The sequence below is a fragment of the Nycticebus coucang genome, chromosome 9 (genome assembly GCF_027406575.1).
Source record: "Nycticebus coucang isolate mNycCou1 chromosome 9, mNycCou1.pri, whole genome shotgun sequence".
NCBI lineage: Eukaryota > Metazoa > Chordata > Mammalia > Primates > Lorisidae > Nycticebus > Nycticebus coucang.
Window position 1 is genome coordinate 129,637,656 of NC_069788.1, and position 18,697 is coordinate 129,656,352.

Sequence of the window (18,697 nt, forward strand, 5' to 3'; positions counted from 1 at the left end):
CTTAGGACAGGGGTCTCCAATCCCATCCAAATTGCTGCAAAAGGCATGGATTCACCCTTTTGATGGCTGAGTAGTACTCAGCTGCTTCTACTCTGCAGTCTTCCTTGCTTCCAGTAGTGGGAATTGTATTGGGAACCCCAGTTAATCTCTGGGTGCTTGTCAGAATTGTTCATGCCTCATATGATTAAGTCAGTAGATGCTATAATAAGATACGCAGTGTTCTCCCTGTCGGTGGTCATGACCACAGGAAGAGGCAACAGCAGAGACGTTCTTTTGTGCCTGCAATAGGCTCAGAGTCTAGGCCCTCAAGAGAAGCACTTGAGGCCCCAAGCAGCGAGAGAGGGATTGTAGCTCCTGAGGACTGCTTGTTCTCCACTCCAACAGAGGTGAGTGCAGGGGTGAGGGTGGACAGGGTTAGACTGGGTGAGCCTGAAAGACTCTGCGAAGTCTCCACAAGGCTCAAAGGTCATTTCCCAGGCCACTGGGGAAAGTCATTTCAAGTGGCCTCAACAATCTGGAGAGTCTGCTTCTGAGGAAATGGCTGTCTCTATAATGGCTCTCTTACCACCTGGCTATCAGGAGCGAGCCTCCCCCTTCTCATTCTAACCCTGCCCCAAGAGTCTCCCTCTAGCGCAGTGTTTTTAAACCATTTTTGTCTCAGGGCACACTTGAACCTATAGTTAAATTTCCACAGCACACTTAAATGATATTGATCAAAAAAAAAAAAAGTAAGAAAAAGAATATACTTCCTGTGCTTTGAAATTCTTTTGAAAATAATTTAATTAGTGATTTTTAATCATTAATCTTTAAGATGCTCTTACAGCACACCAGTGAGACACCAGTTGAAAATCGCTGCTCTGGTGTCTGGTTGCAAACAGGTGTCCCAACACACTGCACTCGAGCAGCAAGGGCGCCTCCGGTTGACAGCTTCCTCGCAGAAACTCGCCCTTGTCCTCTTTGCTGGTCAGGCACTAAGAGGGCCTGATGAGTCTACCCGTCCACCTCTGGAGATTGTTTATTCATGTCCAAGGCCTACTGTCATACAGAAGTTGGGGAACTGGACACTCCAGGAGCGAACTTCTATTTTCAAGAGAAGTTCAAAGCACAGTAAGTATGACGCCGGTCCAGAGCCCCGTGTCTGAAGTGCCCTTGGTAATGCACCTAGTGTAGTGCTGACTGACTGTGAGTTTAGTCTGATGTAAAAATGCTTTGAAGATACAACCACTTTAAGATAAGGGGATATTGTGTAACTTTGTAACATACGAAGGGGAATCTGTTTAATGTATACTATGATGACTAATGACATTGCCGATGTTTACTAACAAAGGCAGGGCACAGACACTCTTTGAGGGATATCCTCACTCTTCTCCATAACTGCTGGCTTTGCTGTAAACAAAAGCAAAACTGTTGATCTCTCCCTCCATTGATTGGCTTGAGTGACAGGCAGACAGATGCCGTGTTCCAGTAACAGTCCCAACAGCATGGGTTTCCTTTGGAGGATGGATGCTCGACTAGTTCATCGCAGCTCAGGCCCACACTGTACTCTCCCATCAGTTCTGCCTACACGGGTTCCCTTGCCTGCAAAGTTCAGCTCTCCCTAGCAACCTGCTCAATCCTGGGGGTACAGGATCTAGGCTGTGTGTCTGACCTGCTGGCATGCATCTCTGGGGGTGCCAACAGGCCCGGAGCTCCCAGACCAAGTCTTCTGGGTCCACTGCAGGTCCTTAAGGAGAAAGGTGTGCATAAGACCTCACGCTGGAGGAAGCACCCGCACAGAGGATGTGGCCGCTCTGACGGTCTTGGCTCAATCTCTCCTCCCAGCTGCAGTGGGCAGGGGAGGGAAAGAGTCTGAATGGAAGACAGCCAGGACTCCAGCCTCTCTGATCCCTATCCCTGGAAGGAAGCCTGCATGGCATGTTCAAGCTCTGGATTCACTCAAGTTCTCCACACAACTCAGTGGCTGCAACAGAGCCTGGGCTCATGAGGGTAGAAAAGCTTCTTAGCAACTCAGTAGCCCACTGACTATTGAAGGTGTGTGAAAAGGAGAAAAGGAACCTCCATCTCCTCCTTCACTGGGCTCCAAGCCTCTCTGTGTGTGATCCTTGCCGATATCTTATTTTCTTTTTCCTATTCCCATCTGCTTCATACTTTTCCTCCATGATGTCCCCAGCAGGCTCTGGCACTTCTTCATCTGAATTACACCTGAGCTGTGCCCATTCCCTGGACTCCTTTGTCTGAAACCCTTCTCTCCAGGACAGTCTGGCAAGTGATATCTCTAGTCAGCCATCTTGCTTCCCTTGTTATACTTTGCATATTAATCTATTATCAGATATATGATTTGCGAATATTTTCTCCCATTTGTGGGTTGCCCTTGCACTCTCCTGATGGCCTACCATTTTTTAGTTCCCCTTTTCTTCACTTCAGCATTTACTTGTTCGCTGCAATCCTTTGTCTGTTTTACAGAAATTTGACAAAGCTGATTCTGAGAGTATTTACTTGATTTTTTGACGTGTCTGTGGAGAAACACTCCCTTGGAGAAACCCACTCCACCATTTGTGCTGACACCACTCCATCTGCCTTTCTCTGTAAATGAAGTCTTATTGGTGCCCATCTATGCCCATGCACTGATATGCTGTCTATGGCTGCTGCGGTGAACATCTTCTGACATGATCCCCGTCTCCCAGTATTCACAGCTTTCTGCAATCTTCCTTTTTGAATATGGGCTAAATCTAGTAACTTGCTTCTAGCAAATATAATGAAGCAAAAGGGATAGGATGTCAGGTCACTTCTGTGATTTGGTTAGGAAAGACTGTGACTCCCTCTTGCTCTTCTTCTCTCCCTACGGCCTTCTCGGTTTGCATGTTTTAATAAGCAAGCTGCCACGTGTGGAAGGACCTCATGGCAAGGACCTGAAAGTGGCTTCTGCCAACAGCTAGCAAGAAATTGAGGCCCTCAGTCAAACAACCTTTGAGAGCTTAATTCAACCACCAGCTGCCTGGAACTTGGAAACAGATCCTTTCCCAGATGAGCCTTCAGATGAGACCACGTCAATACTTTATTACAGCCTTGTGAGAGACCATGAAGCAGAGGGTCCTGCTAAGCCATACCAGGATTCTTAACCCCCAGAAACTGTAAGGTAATAGACGTGTGTTGTTTTAAGCCACTAGATTCTAGAACAAATTGTTATCCAGGAATGGACAACTAGTACAGCTGTTTTTGCACTATAACATTAGAGGTAATTATTGTGATAGAGACCAGATGACTCGCAAAGTATAGAGGCAGTCCCTGAGTTACAAACAGCCAACTGGTGTAGATCTTGCACTTATAGAAGGAGGCTATTACAGCTAGCAGGTAAATGTACTTGTTCCAACTGACACACACATTCAACTTAAGAACAAATCTACAGAACCTATCTTGTTTATAACCCAGGGACTTCCTGTAATATATTCCAACTTACATACAAATTGAACCTAAGAACAAACCTATCCTATTCGTAACCCAGGGACTGGCTCTTTCCAGAAAAAGTTCATTGTGAGAATGGAAGCAAGGGGGCTGGCAGGTACAGCTTTCTGTGACCCAGTAAGAAAGGAAGAACCAACCACATGAGCACTAGTAGCTACTTGAGCTGCATGAGCACAAGATAGTAAATATTATCTCTATCAAATGTCTACCTTGAACTCAAACCACTTCTTTCTTGGTATAACCTCAGGACTTCTTAAAAGAATTAAAGTTGAAAACCCAGGAGGGTCAGTGACAGGTGTGTTACCCATACCATTCACACACGGTCCCCGTTTATTTCCCAGAAATTCCTGTAAGGGCTTTGGAACAAGACTACCACAGTGATTCTGATGATTAGTGAGGGTTAGGAACTACCACTTTAAAGTTCCCTAGGAAATCTATCTTATAGAATTAATTTATTTAACATAGAATTTAACATTATTCTTGCATAGAATAAATACTTCTTAACATTATTTACTTACTTAACATTATTCTTGCATAGAATAAATACTTCTTAAAACAAAAGGGAAAGCTAGCCTTTATCTGGACCAAATGTGTTATTGTCTAGATGAGAAAAATGAGGCTCAGAGAACCTAAAAGGCTATCTAAAGGCCACAAAGCCCAGGGGACAGAAGAAACATAAAAGCAGAGTCCTCAATTCCCAGTCTAGGCTTTTAAAAACAAATTATTATTTAATTTAGTTTATGGGAAAATTATCATGAAATTTGATTCAATTAAATGTGAATTAATATGGTTTCACTGAAGTAAGAATCATCCAATTTGCATATTTGTTGAATAATTTACATCAAAGAAAAGTCTTTCACTACTAAATTTGCAGGTTCTCCTGGAGGTATCCAAGAATAAGTCAGCACTGCCCTCTACTGGGTGATTTGTGTTTATTGTTCAATAGCTATGTCAAAAGTGACTTAAATAGAATTTATATATATATTTTTAATTTTGATGAAAGATACATGAAAACCAGGGCATCCAAGCTCATGTCTATTAATCTATTCAGACAAAACTTTCCTCCTCCTCCAAAAGAAGACTTGATTTTCTAGGTTTGAAACTATATACATTTAAAAAATGAATTCTGATGTGTTGACAAAGAAGAGAAAGAGAGAGACAGAAAGAGATGAAGACGAAGAAAAGAGAGAGAGATTGAAAGACAGTCGATCCTCATCAGAGTATTTGGGTTGTTTTTCTACTTTGGCAGCCTCAAAAATAAACTCAAGTAAATACTTTCTTTGTGACATTACCAGCTGCTGTTCTTATAATGTGTAAGCTTGGGATCACAGGATATATTCTTTATCTTCCTGAGACAAAATTTAAGCTGCGAGCTTGGTTGATTACAATAATGGGTACTCCCACGAATGGATTAATAAATTGTGGTATATGTACACCATGGAATATTATACAGCCTTAAAGAAAAATGGAGACTTTACCTCTTTCATGTTTACATGGATGGAGCTGGAACATATTCTTCTTAGTAAAGTATCTCAAGAATGGAAGAAAAAGTATCCAATGTACTCAGCCCTACTATGAAACTAATCTATGGCTTTCACATGAAAGCTATAACCCAGTTATAACCTAAGAATAGGAGGAAAAGGGAAAGGGAGGGGAGGGACGGGGGAGGATGGGTAGAGGGAGGGTTATTGGTGGGATTACACCTGGGGTGCATCTTACAAGGGTGTATGTGAAACTTAGTAAATGTAGAATGTAAATGTCTTAATACAATAACTAAGAAAATGCCAGGAAGGCTATGTTAACCAGTGTGATGAAAACGTGTCAAACGGTCTATAAAAGCAGTGTATGGTGCCCCATGATCGCATTAATGTACACAGCTATGATTTAATAAAAAATAAATAAAAAAGAACAATGGTGGGTCCTCCTGCTGTGAAAATGGTGTGTTTCCTTCTGAAAGCAGGTTAAATTGTGGCTGGTTGGGAGTCAGCCAGCAAACTGTTGTGCTGGACATAGCATTAAAACTGACTGAATTAGGGTTAACATGATGACTTGCAAGAAAAAATAAACAATAATGAAAAGATACTACCAAGTAGCAGTACCTAGAAAAAGAAAAAAAAAAAAAAAGAACACCTTAATATAAATTAAATTATGTGCCATTGATGACTGTGACAGGGCCACCTTGCTGCAGTTCTAATCAGATGAAGGCAAGCACAGAGTGGCCCAACCCAGACACTTCAGCCCCGACTGCTATCATCTCACCCAGAGGCGCCTTAGATCCTGGCCAGGCATGACTTCAAATTCCAACTCTGCCATTAGTGGCCTTGAGAAAAGCCTCGCACTGCTCAATTGGTAAACTGCAGGTAGTTTGGGGGAAAATTATGAAAGCAAAGTATGTAAATCACCTAACAATATCTGCCATGTATTAGGTTCACGGTACTAATTTTTTATTCTCTTTTCCCCTTCCCTTCAAACTCTTACATTTGGCCACCATTTCCAAGCAACATGTCCCAAACTCCCTTCCTCTACAGCAGGCATCCTCAAACTTTTTAAACAGGGGGCCAATTCACTGTCCCTCAGACCGTTGAAGGGCTTAAAATAAAAAATAAAAATAAAAAATAAATAAAAATAAAAAAAAAACTATGAACAAATTCCTATGCACACGGCACATATCTTATTTTGAAGTAAAAAACAAAACAGGAACAAACACAATCACACTGCTTCATGTGGCCCGCGGGCCGCAGTTTGAGAACCCCTGCTCTACAGCCTCTCTCCTCATACTACCACCATTATTCACTTAGTGGTCCAAGCCACACACCTGAGCATCAGCCTAGCTTCCGTTCTGCTGCTCTCCTCCACACAAGCTTTCAAAGCTCTTACTGTGTCTTCAGTACTTAGTTCAGGTGCCACCTCTCCTGGGAACAGTCTAGATTTCTCTGCCACTCTCAGTGAGTTAAGTTCGGCTCCTATGTCCCCAAAGCTCCATCCACACACAGTCTGAGAGAGCTAACCACACCAGGCTGGGACTGGGACTTCTGTGTCCCACTGGGCTGTGAGCACTTACAGAGCAGAGAACTTTATCTTAGTCAAGGCTTTATCCTCAAGTTCTACCCTTAAACCTGTCACAGGAAGATGCAAAAAAATATTTTTAGAATAAATGAATCAATGAACACATGGAGAGTTGAATGTGTGTTAGAGTTTCTGAAATGCTCGTCTCACTCCTTCACTCTGTGAATTCTGACCTGATTGAGTGTAGAGTCAGGAGTCAGATGGAGAGTGCCACAAGTCCTCCAGCCAGGAGGGGAGACACTTCCTATCCCTTCCCCCACGGTTACGTTTCTAGATCCCACGAGTCAGGCAAGATCTGCTGAGCAGCCACCTTCTCACTGGGGAAACAGCTACCTGCCTCATACCTACGGCACAGGGCAGACACAGGCTGCCTCTGGAGGCCTGTCCTTGGGTCTTGACTCAGGAGGCTTTACCCCACAGAACCAGGGGCCAGGGACATGCATGCTCTCGCAGCAGGGCAGTTTGAAGATGAGAATGCACATGTCAGTGCCGTGCCTTCCCTCTGCTCCGTACACATGGTGCCAGTTGACAAGCAGGTGGAGACTGAAATCCAGCCCGCATTCTACTAGCCCAGCTCAGTCACCAGTCTGTCTCTTTTGCATAAAGGTAATCCGTCTGCTCCTCATGCTGTGTTGTCAGAGGGCTGTGTCCACCTAGAGGGAGACCTCTTATCTAGTTTGGACAAAATCATGAGGCTGCACTGAATATGCTTTCCCCAGACCTTACCAATCAGATGAGTCTTTCTTGCTCCTGTGGAGAGGAATATAACAGATGGAAGAAAGGCCAGACATCCATTCCCAATACTTCCAAAAGAATAGGCCAGGTGTGGTGGCTCACGGCTGTAGTCCTAGCACTCTGGGAGACCAAGGCGGGTAGATTGAGCTCACAAGTTCGAGACCAGTTTGAGCAAGAGTGAGCCCCCATCTCTACTAAAAATATAAAAACTGAGGCAAGGGCGGCGCCTGTGGCTCAAGGAGTAGAGCACCGGTCCCATATGCTGGAGGTGGCAGGTTCAAACCTAGCCCCAGCCAAAAACCAAAAAAAAAAAAGAAACCCAACCTTGGCTGGGTGCCTGTGGCTCAAGCAGCTAAGGCGTCAGCCACATACACCTGAGCTGGTGGGTTCAAATCCAGTCCAGGCCTGCCAAACAATGACGGCTGCAACCAAGAAATAGCTGGGCCTTGAGGCAGGCGCCTGTAGTCCCAGCTACTTGGAAGGCAGAGGCAGGAGACTCGCTTGAGCCCAGGAGTTGGAGGTTGCTGTGAGCTGTGATGCAACAGCACTCTACCCGGGGCGACAGCTTGAGGCTCTGTCTCAAAAAAAAACAAAAAACTGAGGCAAAAGGATTGCTTGCACCCAAGAGTTTGAGGTTGCCATAAGCTATGACACTACAGCATTCTACCCAGGATGACAAGGTAAGACTCTATCTCACAAAAAAAAAAGTGGAAGTTTCGTTTTTTTGAACTTTGAGAGAAAGGGAAGAGTTGTCCCTAAGAAAGATAGGCAGGGAGAAGATAATTAGAGTTAATCAAACATGTCCCGCATGACAGACATTGGTGCATGTGATTTGAATAAACCATTTCATATTATTCAAACAAGATGTTAGGATGGGTATCTTCAGATAAATACACTGAGGATTGGGTTAGGGAAGACCACACAGCCGAAGGTGGTGAGGCTTGAATTCCAAGTCCATCACCTTACTCCACCCTAGGGCACTCAGTGCTCTCCCGTCAAAGGGTCCTGGTAGCAGTGACTTACTCTGTAGGATTCTCAAGAGCTGACGAGCAGGAAGCTGAAGGATGCAGACACAGCTATTACCCCAAGGATCTGCACTGAAAACCCCCTGCAAGGCAGCACTAAGTTTCCAAACAGGTATGTTCCAAAGGTTCATCTGAAGACTAGAGCCCAGCAAATATTTTTTCTAAGGTTTATAAATGAAGATTAGGCTCATAGGCTAGCTAACAAAATTGTTTTTAGTGTGTAGAGGGCACTTACGGGCAAGTAACATAAAATGAAAGGTGTATGTAAAAAATCTACAAGTAAGGTTCTGAAAGTCTCTATTGCAGGGTTTCTCAATCTGAGTACTATTAACATTTTAGGCCAGAAAATTCTCTGTTGTAAAGGGTTGTATTATAGCAGCATCCCTGGACTCAGTCCACCCCATGTCAGTAATAACATCCTACCACCACCCGTTGTGATAACCAAAAATGTCTCCAGACATTACCAAATGTCCCGTGGGGAACGAAAATCCCTCTTCCACTGAGACTTAGTAGAACAATAGCCTCTGAAGGATGGCTTGAACCATTTAAGTCTTCTGCAACTCTCAAAGGCTTAGATCCCAAGTTCTGTGAGTAAACTCTCTAATATGCAAAGACACATGACACTTTCAAAAGTAAAACACAAGTTTGAAGTGTTGTAACATCCTTAAAGATTTCATGCCTAAAGATCCAGATAGTTTAATACCTAGAAAGATTTAATACTTTTTCTTATATTGATATAATAAAGGGTTGGAAATTGCTTTTCAATCTCAAATAAAATATACTGATCCCCAGATGGTCTAAAGATATTTTAGGTAAATTATGATACTCTTGTTTTCAGGTGGTGGTTTGGTATCAACAATGAGCCTGTTAGTATAGAGTATAAATGTCTAATAACACATTAACTAAGTAAACGAGATGAGGTATATAGTAACCAGTGTGATGTAAGCGTTCCTAATTCTATATGAAATCAGCACATTGTACCCCATAAATGCATTAATGTATACATGATCTATGTGTTTACAATTTAATAAAAAATAAAAAAATAAAACAATGAGCCTTTTCTTTAGCCATAAACAGAAAACTGTGGGTGAGGACATAATGAAGTAATTGTATAGTTGGAAATGATGAATAACTTACATCCCTTATAGAGAAAGCATTGTGCTACCTTCACAACACAGGCCAAGAAAATGCTCATGATCTAAGCTGCACAGAAGGGTTTCAGATTCCCCAAGATACTTTGACTCCCCTGCTTTATTCTCCCATCCCACTGTTCTCTCTCTTTTCTTTAAATTTTTTTTATTAATTTTTAAATTAAATCATAAACACATAGATCATGTGTACTGTTCTCTCTTTTTGAACGACCAAAAAGTGAAGTTTTCTTCTTGGGACATCAAGCTAATGCCCAAATGCGCCTCGAGAAAGTTCGACCTCTCTTTTCTTTGAAAATTAAAATTCTTATCTGATTAATATTAAAATCTGTATTCAAAGATGAATGCAGAGGTAGTGAGTGGATGTAGCTCTCTAAATGTTACACAGAGCAGACGAAGGAAAAGAATTCAGGACTCTGCGTCTGAGTCCTCCACAGACATTATTATAAATTCTCCAACTGAAAGACAAATTCCAGGATCTAGCTATTACTTCTCATCCACATTCCTAAAAAGAATTGGAAACATACAGACTGTATGTAATCAGAGTGGCATGTGAGAGCTGGGATTCTGGAGCCTGACCACCTAGATGCAGAATCCCAGCTCTGCCACTTACTAGCTGGTGGCCTTGGGACTCCCCCCACCCCAGCCTCTGTGTGCTTATTACCTCATCTAGACAGTGGAGATGATAAAAGTGCTCACGTCTATGTGGTTTTGAGGAATAAATGAGCTACTCTTTGGAAAGTGCTTAGACTAGTATGTAACACACAATGAGTACTTAAGAAGTATTTGCTGGGCGGCGCCTGTGGCTCAGTGAGTGGGGCGCCAGCCCCATATGCCGAGGATGGCGGGTTCAAACTCAGCCCCGGCCAAACTGCAACAAAAAAATAGCCGGGCGTTGTAGCGGGCGCCTGTAGTCCCAGCTGCTCGGGAGGCTGAGGCAAGAGAATCGCGTAAGCCCAAGAGTTAAGAGGTTGCTGTGAGCCATGTGACGCGACGGCACTCTACCCGAGGGCGGTACAGTGAGACTCTGTCTCTACAAAAAAAAAAAAAAAGAAGAAGTATTTGCTAAACAAAAATTATAAAATAAATAGAGTCACACAAGGCGTTTGTCCCATGGTTACAATCATGCAATGCCCTCGGGGAAAAATTAGAAAACAGGTGTTCTGGGGCAGCGCCTGTGGCTCAGTGCGTTGGGTGGCAGCCCCATATACCAAGGGTGGCGGGTCCAAACCCGGCCCCAGCCAAACTGCAACAAAAAAATAGTCAGGCATTGTGGCGGGTGCCTGTGGTCCCAGCTACTCAGGAGGCTGAGGCAAGAGAATTGCCTAAGCCCAAGAGCTGGAGGTTGCTGTGAGCTGTGACACCATGGCACTCTACCCAGGGCAATAAAGTGAGATTCTGTCTCAAAAAAAAAAAGAAAAAGAAAAGAAAAGAAAACAGGTGTTTTGTCTTTGCTGCCCTCACTTCCCTCCTCCAGTCCCTTCTTCCTTTTCCTGTGTCCATTTTGAGTCCTCTTTCCAAGTTCCCACCAGGGTGTTGGCAGATACCAGCCGGTGATGCTTGAGGTGCCAGTCAAAGCCTCTTTCTCAGAGGAGCCTTTAAATCTGCCTCAGAGACTTCAAAAGGCTGAAAAGTCACCAGAGCCCAAAGAAATGAATCTGTAAGCCTGCCACGTCATTGAAGAGCTGTATTTTCAGCAGGGAGGGACCCACACCTGGTCTGTATACTCCTGAAGGGTGGGGCTGGGGAAAAACAGTAATGTGAATTCATACCTTTGAGTTTAAAAATTAAGTTTAAAAAATAAGCAGCCTCGAATTCCTGTATTCTAGCATATGGCAATTGTGGCACTGTGTTGAAATGAGTCATTATAAGCCCAAGTTAGAAGCAGACATAATTTCCAGATGTCAAAACAATATTTTTCACCAAACAGAAGAGCAAGCAAAATGGAGTGGGGTTTTAAACACTACTTATTTTACTAGTTTACTCACTTCTGATTTTCCTAAGATTATCCTCTTGTAAACTGTGGCCTAAATGCATTTAAATTGCCTTGGAATATCCCAAACAATCCTTACAACCATGGACACAGAACCAAGGATATACAAGATGACTCCTCTGGGGTGCTAATTGGTGCTATAGAAACTTTTGATTGATTGGTCTCTCCTCTGTCACCCCTTCTCTGAAAAGTAATTGTGTTGGGAGAATTTATTTTGATTATCCACAAGAGCACATAATTCACCCACAAGTGGAAAATGCCATCCATTCATCAAAGTCCTTCCAGAGACAGGGGCAGCATTAGCAAAGACAAATCCATATGTCCTGGGAAATACACGCAGACTGCTCCAGGATTTAGGCATTTGCCCAAACATCTATGAGCTGACCTGCACGTTTTTTAATTTTATTAGTGCAGGAGAAAGGATTATGGCCTGATGCCCCTAAGAATGCTGCCTAATGCCTTGGCTCTTGAAAATGTCAGTGGACAGTTGTACAATTCTGTGCAAAGGATACATGAAATAGTAACAGGAAGGGACCGAAATTGAGAAATACCCAATTCCTGACTTTGTTTTTAAAGTTTTTATAACCTTAATAAAATCACTTAATTGGCTTTTCTTTTCCCATGTATAAAGTGGCCATTTATAGAGTGGAAAAATAGAGCTGGAGTTCAGTTAGAGGACAATATTTGTAAACTAATGAATCATTTGGATGAAAGATTAGACATAAAGAACAAATATTACTTTGCTTGCCTGTGTCATCAATCCACACTGAAGATGAGAGGAAAAGTTTCAAGGTCAAGTCTGTTTTTCTTGTTTAAAAAAATATCACCTGAGACATGAGCTCATGTCTATCTTAGCCACTTAAAGGCATGATGGTCTTATGCTTACTACAATAGCTAGAGTCATGAAATGTGCACAGGCACAAAACACATATTTGTAATTTTTGAATTCAGGTTTTTTTCTCTTTTTGGAGTCCTATGGGCACATTTATGTCAATGCGAGGGAACAGATACAGCTGCTTCTTAGAATAAATGTTACAGCATGAGGAGCAGCAAGGGGCAGAGTTGGACAAGCTGAGCACACCTGACCTTCACTCTGCACAGAATGATTGTGGCATTTAGATGGAGTTGAAAGAGTGAATCTTTGACAATCAAGGTTCATCTCCATAGTACAGAAACGTTCCTGTACACCCATAGGCAATGTATTAATAAATATGTTCACAGATCTTTGTAAAAGAAAAATTTTCAAGGAAGATAAAATGATAGTTTGTGCAAGTGAATATAAAATTAGTATATAAAAATTTTGAAGAATAATTTCATTAGTAATCAGAATATTGAAAAAAAACTATTTTGCAACTAACTACCAGAAACAATTTCATTATTAAATGTTGGCAGATTTATGGAAGGTGGGATAGATATATATCATGTCTGTGGCTGACAGCATCTTTGGAACAACCTTCAGATAATTCGAGGAGTTTCCAAATTATGAGGCCTGTCTCATTGGGAAAAGATACAGAACTCAGGGCAGCGCCTGTGGCTCAGTCGGTAAGGTGCCGGCCCCATATACCAAGGGTGGCGGGTTCAAACCCGGCCCCGGCCAAACTGCAACCAAAAAATAGCCGGGCGTGTGGCAGGCGCCTGTAGTCCCAGCTACTTGGGAGGCTGAGGCGAGAGAATCGCTTAAGCCCAGGAGTTGGAGGTTGCTGTGAGCTGTGTGAGGCCACAGCACTCTACTGGGGGCCATAAAGTGAGACTCTGTCTCTACAAAAAAAAAAAAGATACAGAACTCATTTCCCAGCGTCTGTTGCACAGGGATGCAGACCTGTAACCCAGGCTCCCTGGTCAAATGTGGCCAGCTGAGACTTTGATATAGAAGAGGGGGAAAGGGGAGGAGACAAGATGGCTGACTGAAGCCAGTTTTCCACAGAGGCTCCTGTTCAGAAGGAGAGTTAAAGGACAAAAATTCAGCAAGTAACCTGGTGGATTTGAGCTGCACTAAGAGAGAAGGTTGTAGAACGTATGTCAACCCCGCTGAGGCGAGCTGCGACCACAAGGATACAAACGAAAGGTACAAAATCCATCACTAAGCGGACAGGAGTCCCCTCCCCCATAAGAACGGCTCAGAGTGCCCCACAAACAACCGGTCAGAGTTCAAAGGTCCTCCCACTACACTCCATGGGAGAGACCCTCTAAAAACTGGACCTACCTCCCCTACTGGGGTGCCATGGCGTCCTCCTGCCAGGCATAAAACTGTATAAACTGTATATGGTCTCTACCTGGAATTCTGAGCTCCCAGCACTCTCCTTCGCTCACTCTGGGGTCTGGAGGCCAGTCCCGGTCAGTCGGTGGAGAGGGGACTGCACCAGAGTGGCAGTTCCCTGAGGCACAGTGGGACAGCCGTCTTTTGGTGATAATACAGCCAGGCATAAAACTGTGTAAAGCTGTGTGTGTTCTCTGCCCACAACCCCAGGCTTCCACTGCTCCCCACGCTCCCCTCTGCTCTTGCTCCAAGGTCTGGAGGCCTGTCCCCCAGGGGTCCAGACTCTTGGGCAATTGCTCGAGGAGTGTAGACAGTGCTGGGCTGCAGCCTGTCGGTGCAGACTCTGGGGTACGGAGCGGAGAGAGGATGATTGGCCGGAGGGGAGCTACACCAGAGCAACGGTTGCCTGAGCCATAAGACAGCAGCACTCTTTTGCTAGCAATATGGCTCACTACAGAATATTCTGAAGCCACACCCCCTGTCTCCCTGGGCAACCAGAGACTGAGTTTGCCTGAGGCAACATAAACTTGCAAACCAGGGAAACTCCCAGGGTGGGGCTGACCCAGAGGTCCGCTTTACTAAACCTAAGACGCACCTGGCCCTCAGGGGATCGTCAGCCTATAGACAATACAAGAGCAAAGACAAGCTGATTTGCAACTCAATTTCAGCTTCTCTTCTGCAGGGGAAACGCAGAGTTGTTCTGTTCTGTTCTGTCAGTAACATTAATCAGGGGTGAGACTGGACCTGAGTGAAAATCCCTCAACCTTCATCTAGCACCTGAGGTTGTCAGGCCTCACCTCCTCCTGCTGGAGAGAGGCAGAGCACAGCGGCCTGGCAGACTTCCTTGTGATTCAGGCAGGTACAAACTCCTGGAGTACCGATTCACTACAGGCAACTGGGTCAGCCAACTGCAGGGCTATCAGTGACTGGGTGTGAAGTGGTACAAGGTGGGGAAGGAGGCAGCAACCTTCCCAGACTGATTTATAGGCTGGGTGGCTTCTCCTGACTCCACGCAGCACTGGAGCAAGCCACACCAGAGTAGTCACCAGACCCCTGTGATCCAGTTCCCAGAGACCTCTTAAACTCTCTCACTCAAGACAGGTGCAGACTGAGACAATTGATTGGGACATTTTTGAACTGAACCAATCACCTGAGGACAAATCAGGTGGTGCCCTAGGTGCACGGTGGTAGGAAGGTTTGATTTTTCTTTTCCAACTGTTTGCCGGTGGGGGGGCGGGGTGACTTAATTGCTGATATTTCTCCACAGCTGAGACTTCAATCCAAAGTATCTGTTTCACTAGGGTGGAACAGAAACCAGCTGAAAACAAGGCAGAACCATTTAGCCCCACCACACCAGACAGGGCCCCAGTTTCTCAGGCCACAACACTGTACGGGCCCTCGACAAAGCCCCAGGGGAAAAAATCAGAGGGTTATGGGGCGGAATCAGCGGAAAAACTCTGGTAACATGAATAACCAGAATAGATCAACCCCCCCAAGGAAAGATATGGCAGATGCAATTGAAGATCCCATTCATAAACAACTGGCTGAGATGTCAGAAATCGAATTCAGAATTTGGATTGCAGACAAGATTAACAAAGTGGAATTAGGAATTTGAGGAGAAATTCAAAAGCTGTCTCAAGAATTTAACGAATTTAAAGACAAAACCACCAACGACTTAGACACACTGAAGCAAGAATTTGCAGCCCTCAAAAATATGAAAAATACAGTAGAATCCCTCAGTAACAGAATGGAGCAAGCAGAAGAAAGGATTTCTGACATCGAAGATAAAGCCTTTGAACGCTCCCAAACTCTCAAAGAGGAAGAGAAATAGAGAGCAAAAACGGATCACTCACTCAGAGAGCTCTGGGATAATTCGAAGAAGGCGAATATCTGAATCATAGGAGTTCCAGAAACAGATGAAGTGGCCTCGCTGGGCACAGAGGCCCTTCTGCATGAAATTATGAAAGAAAATTTTCCAGACATGGCTAGAGATTCTGAAATTCAGATAGCGGACAATTTCAGAACCCCAGCACGACTCAATCCCAATAAGACATCCCCAAGGCATATCATAATTAACTTCACTAAAGTTAATATGAAGGAGAAAATCCTCAAAGCTGCCAGGAGAAAGAAAACCATTACCTTCAAAGGCAAGAATATTAGAATGACTGCAGATCTCTCTGCTGAAACTTTTCAAGCCAGAAGAGGGTGGTCACCGACTTTTAATCTCCTAAAGCAAAATAACTTTCAACCCTGGATCTTGTATCCAGCTAAACTGAGTTTCATTTATGATGGAGAAATAAAATACTTTAATGACATTCATATGTTGAAGAAATTTGCCATAACCAAGGTCACTTCATATTTGTTAAGGGGAATACTCACTATGATGAGATCTCAATTATTAATATCTATGCACCCAACCAGAATGCACCTCAATTTATAAGAGAAATTCGAACAGACATGAGCAACTTGATTTCCTCCAGCTCCATAATCGTCGGAGATTTCAACACTCCTTTGGCAGTGTTGGATCCATCCTCCAACAAGAAGCTGAGCAAAGAAATCTTAGATTTAAACCCAACCATCCAACATTTGGATTTAGCAGACATCTACAGAACATTTCATCCCAACAAAACTGAATACACATACTTCTGTTTTGTGTATGGAGTAAGCCCGTGGAACTTACTCCAAAATCGATCACATCTTAGGTCACAAGTCTAACCTCAGTAAATTTAAAGGAATAGAAATTATTCCATGCATCTTCTTGGACCACCATGGAATAAAACTTCAGCTGAGTAACAACAGGAATCTGCATACTCCTACAAAAACATGGAAGTTAAATAACCTTATGCTGAATGATAGCTGGGTCAGAGATGAGATTAAGAAAGAAATCGTCAATTTTTTGGAACAAAACAACAATGAAGACACGAACTGTCAGAACCTCTGGGACACCGCAAAGGCTGTTCTAAGAGGGAAATTTATAGCACTGCAAGCCTTCCTCAAGACAACAGAAAGAGAGGAAGTTAACAACTTAATGGGACATCTCAAGCAACTGGAAAAGGAAGAATATTCCAACCCCAAACCCAGTAGAAGAAAAGAAATAACCAAAATTAGAGCAGAATTAAATGAAATTGAAAACAAAAGAATAATAAAACAGATCAATAAATCAAAAAGCTGTTTTTTTGAAAAGGTCAATAAAATAGATAAACCTTTGGCTAACCTAATCAGGAAAAAAAGAGTAAAATCTCTAATCTCATCAATCAGAAACAACAAAGACAAAATAACAACAGACTCCTCAGAAATCCAAAAAATCCTTAATGAATATTACAAGAAACTTTATTCTCAGAAATATGAAAATCTGAAGGAAATTGACCAATACTTGGAAGCACGTCACCTTCCAAGACTTAGCCAGAATCAAGTGGAAATCTTGAACAGGCCCATATCAAGTTCAGAAATAGCATCAACCATACAAAACCTCCCTAAAAAGAAAAGCCCGGGACCAGATGGTTTCATGTCTGAATTCTACCAAACTTTTAAAGAGGAATTAGTACCTATATTACTTAACCTGTTCCAAAAGGTAGAAAAAGAAGGAAGACTACCCAACACGTTCTATGAAGCAAACATCACCCTGATCCCCAAACCAGGGAAAGACCCAACAACAAAAGAAAATTATAGACCGATATCACTAATGAATATAGATGCAAAAATATTCAACAAGATCCTAACAAACAGAATCCAGCAACACATCAAACAAATTAGACATCATGACCAAGTGGTTTTATCCCAGGATCTCAAGGCTGGTTCAATATACGTAAATCTATAAATGTAATCTAGCACATAAACAAATTAAAAAACAAAGACCATATGATTCTCTCAATCGATGCAGAAAAAGCTTTTGATAATATCCAGCATCCCTTCATGATCAGAACACTTAAGAAAATCGGTATAGAAGGGACATTTCTTAAACTGATAGAGGCCATCTACAGCAAACCCACAGCGAATATCATATTGAATGCAGTTAAATTGGAATCATTTCCACTCAGATCAGGAACCAGACAAGGCTGCTCATTGTCTTCATTGCTTTTTAACATTGTAATGGAAGTTTTAGCCACTGCAATTAGGGAAGAAAAGGCGATCAAGGGTATCCATATAGGGTCAGAAGAGATCAAACTTTCACTCTTCACGGATGATATGATACTATATCTGGAAAACACTAGGGACTCTACTACAAAACTCTTAGAAGTGATCAAGGAATACAGCAGCATCTCAGGTTACAAAATCAACATTCATAAATCGGTAGCCTTTATATATACCAACAACTGTCAAGTTGAAAAAACAGTTAAGGACTCTATCCCATTCACAGTAGTGCCAAAGAAGATGAAATATTTGGGAATTTATCTAACAAAGGATGTGAAAGATCCCTATAAAGAAAACTATGAAACTCTAAGAAAAGAAATAGATGAAAATATTAACAAATGGAAAAACATACCATGCTCATGGCTGAGAAGAATCAACATAGTTAAAATGTCTATACTACCCAAAGCAATATATAATTTCGATGCAATCCCTATTAAAGCTCCACTGTCATACTTTAAAGATCTTGAAAAAACAATTATTCGTTTTATATGGAATCAGAAAAAACCTCGAATAGCCAAGACATTACTCAGAAATAAAAACAAAGCAGGAGGAATTACGCTACCAGACCTCAGACTATACTACAAATCAATAGTGATCAAGACAGCATGGTATTGGCACAAAAACAGAGAGGTAGATGTCTGGAATAGAATAGAGAATCAAGAGATGAATCCAGCTACTTACCGTTATTTAATCTTTGACAAGCCAATTAAAAACATTCAGTGGGGAAAAGATTCCCTATTTAACAAATGGTGCTGGGTGAACTGGCTGGCAACCTGTAAAAGACTGAAAGTGGACCCACACCTTTCACCATTAACTTAGATAGACTCTCACTGGATCAAAGATTTAAACTTAAGACATGAAACTGTAAAAATACTAGAGG

General features: G+C 42.7%; 1 pseudogene; it reads left to right on the top strand.

Moving 5' to 3' along the window:
• Window positions 1-18,697, top strand: part of LOC128594806 (protein FAM200A-like) — a 96,477-nt pseudogene that overhangs the window by 19,169 nt on the left and 58,611 nt on the right.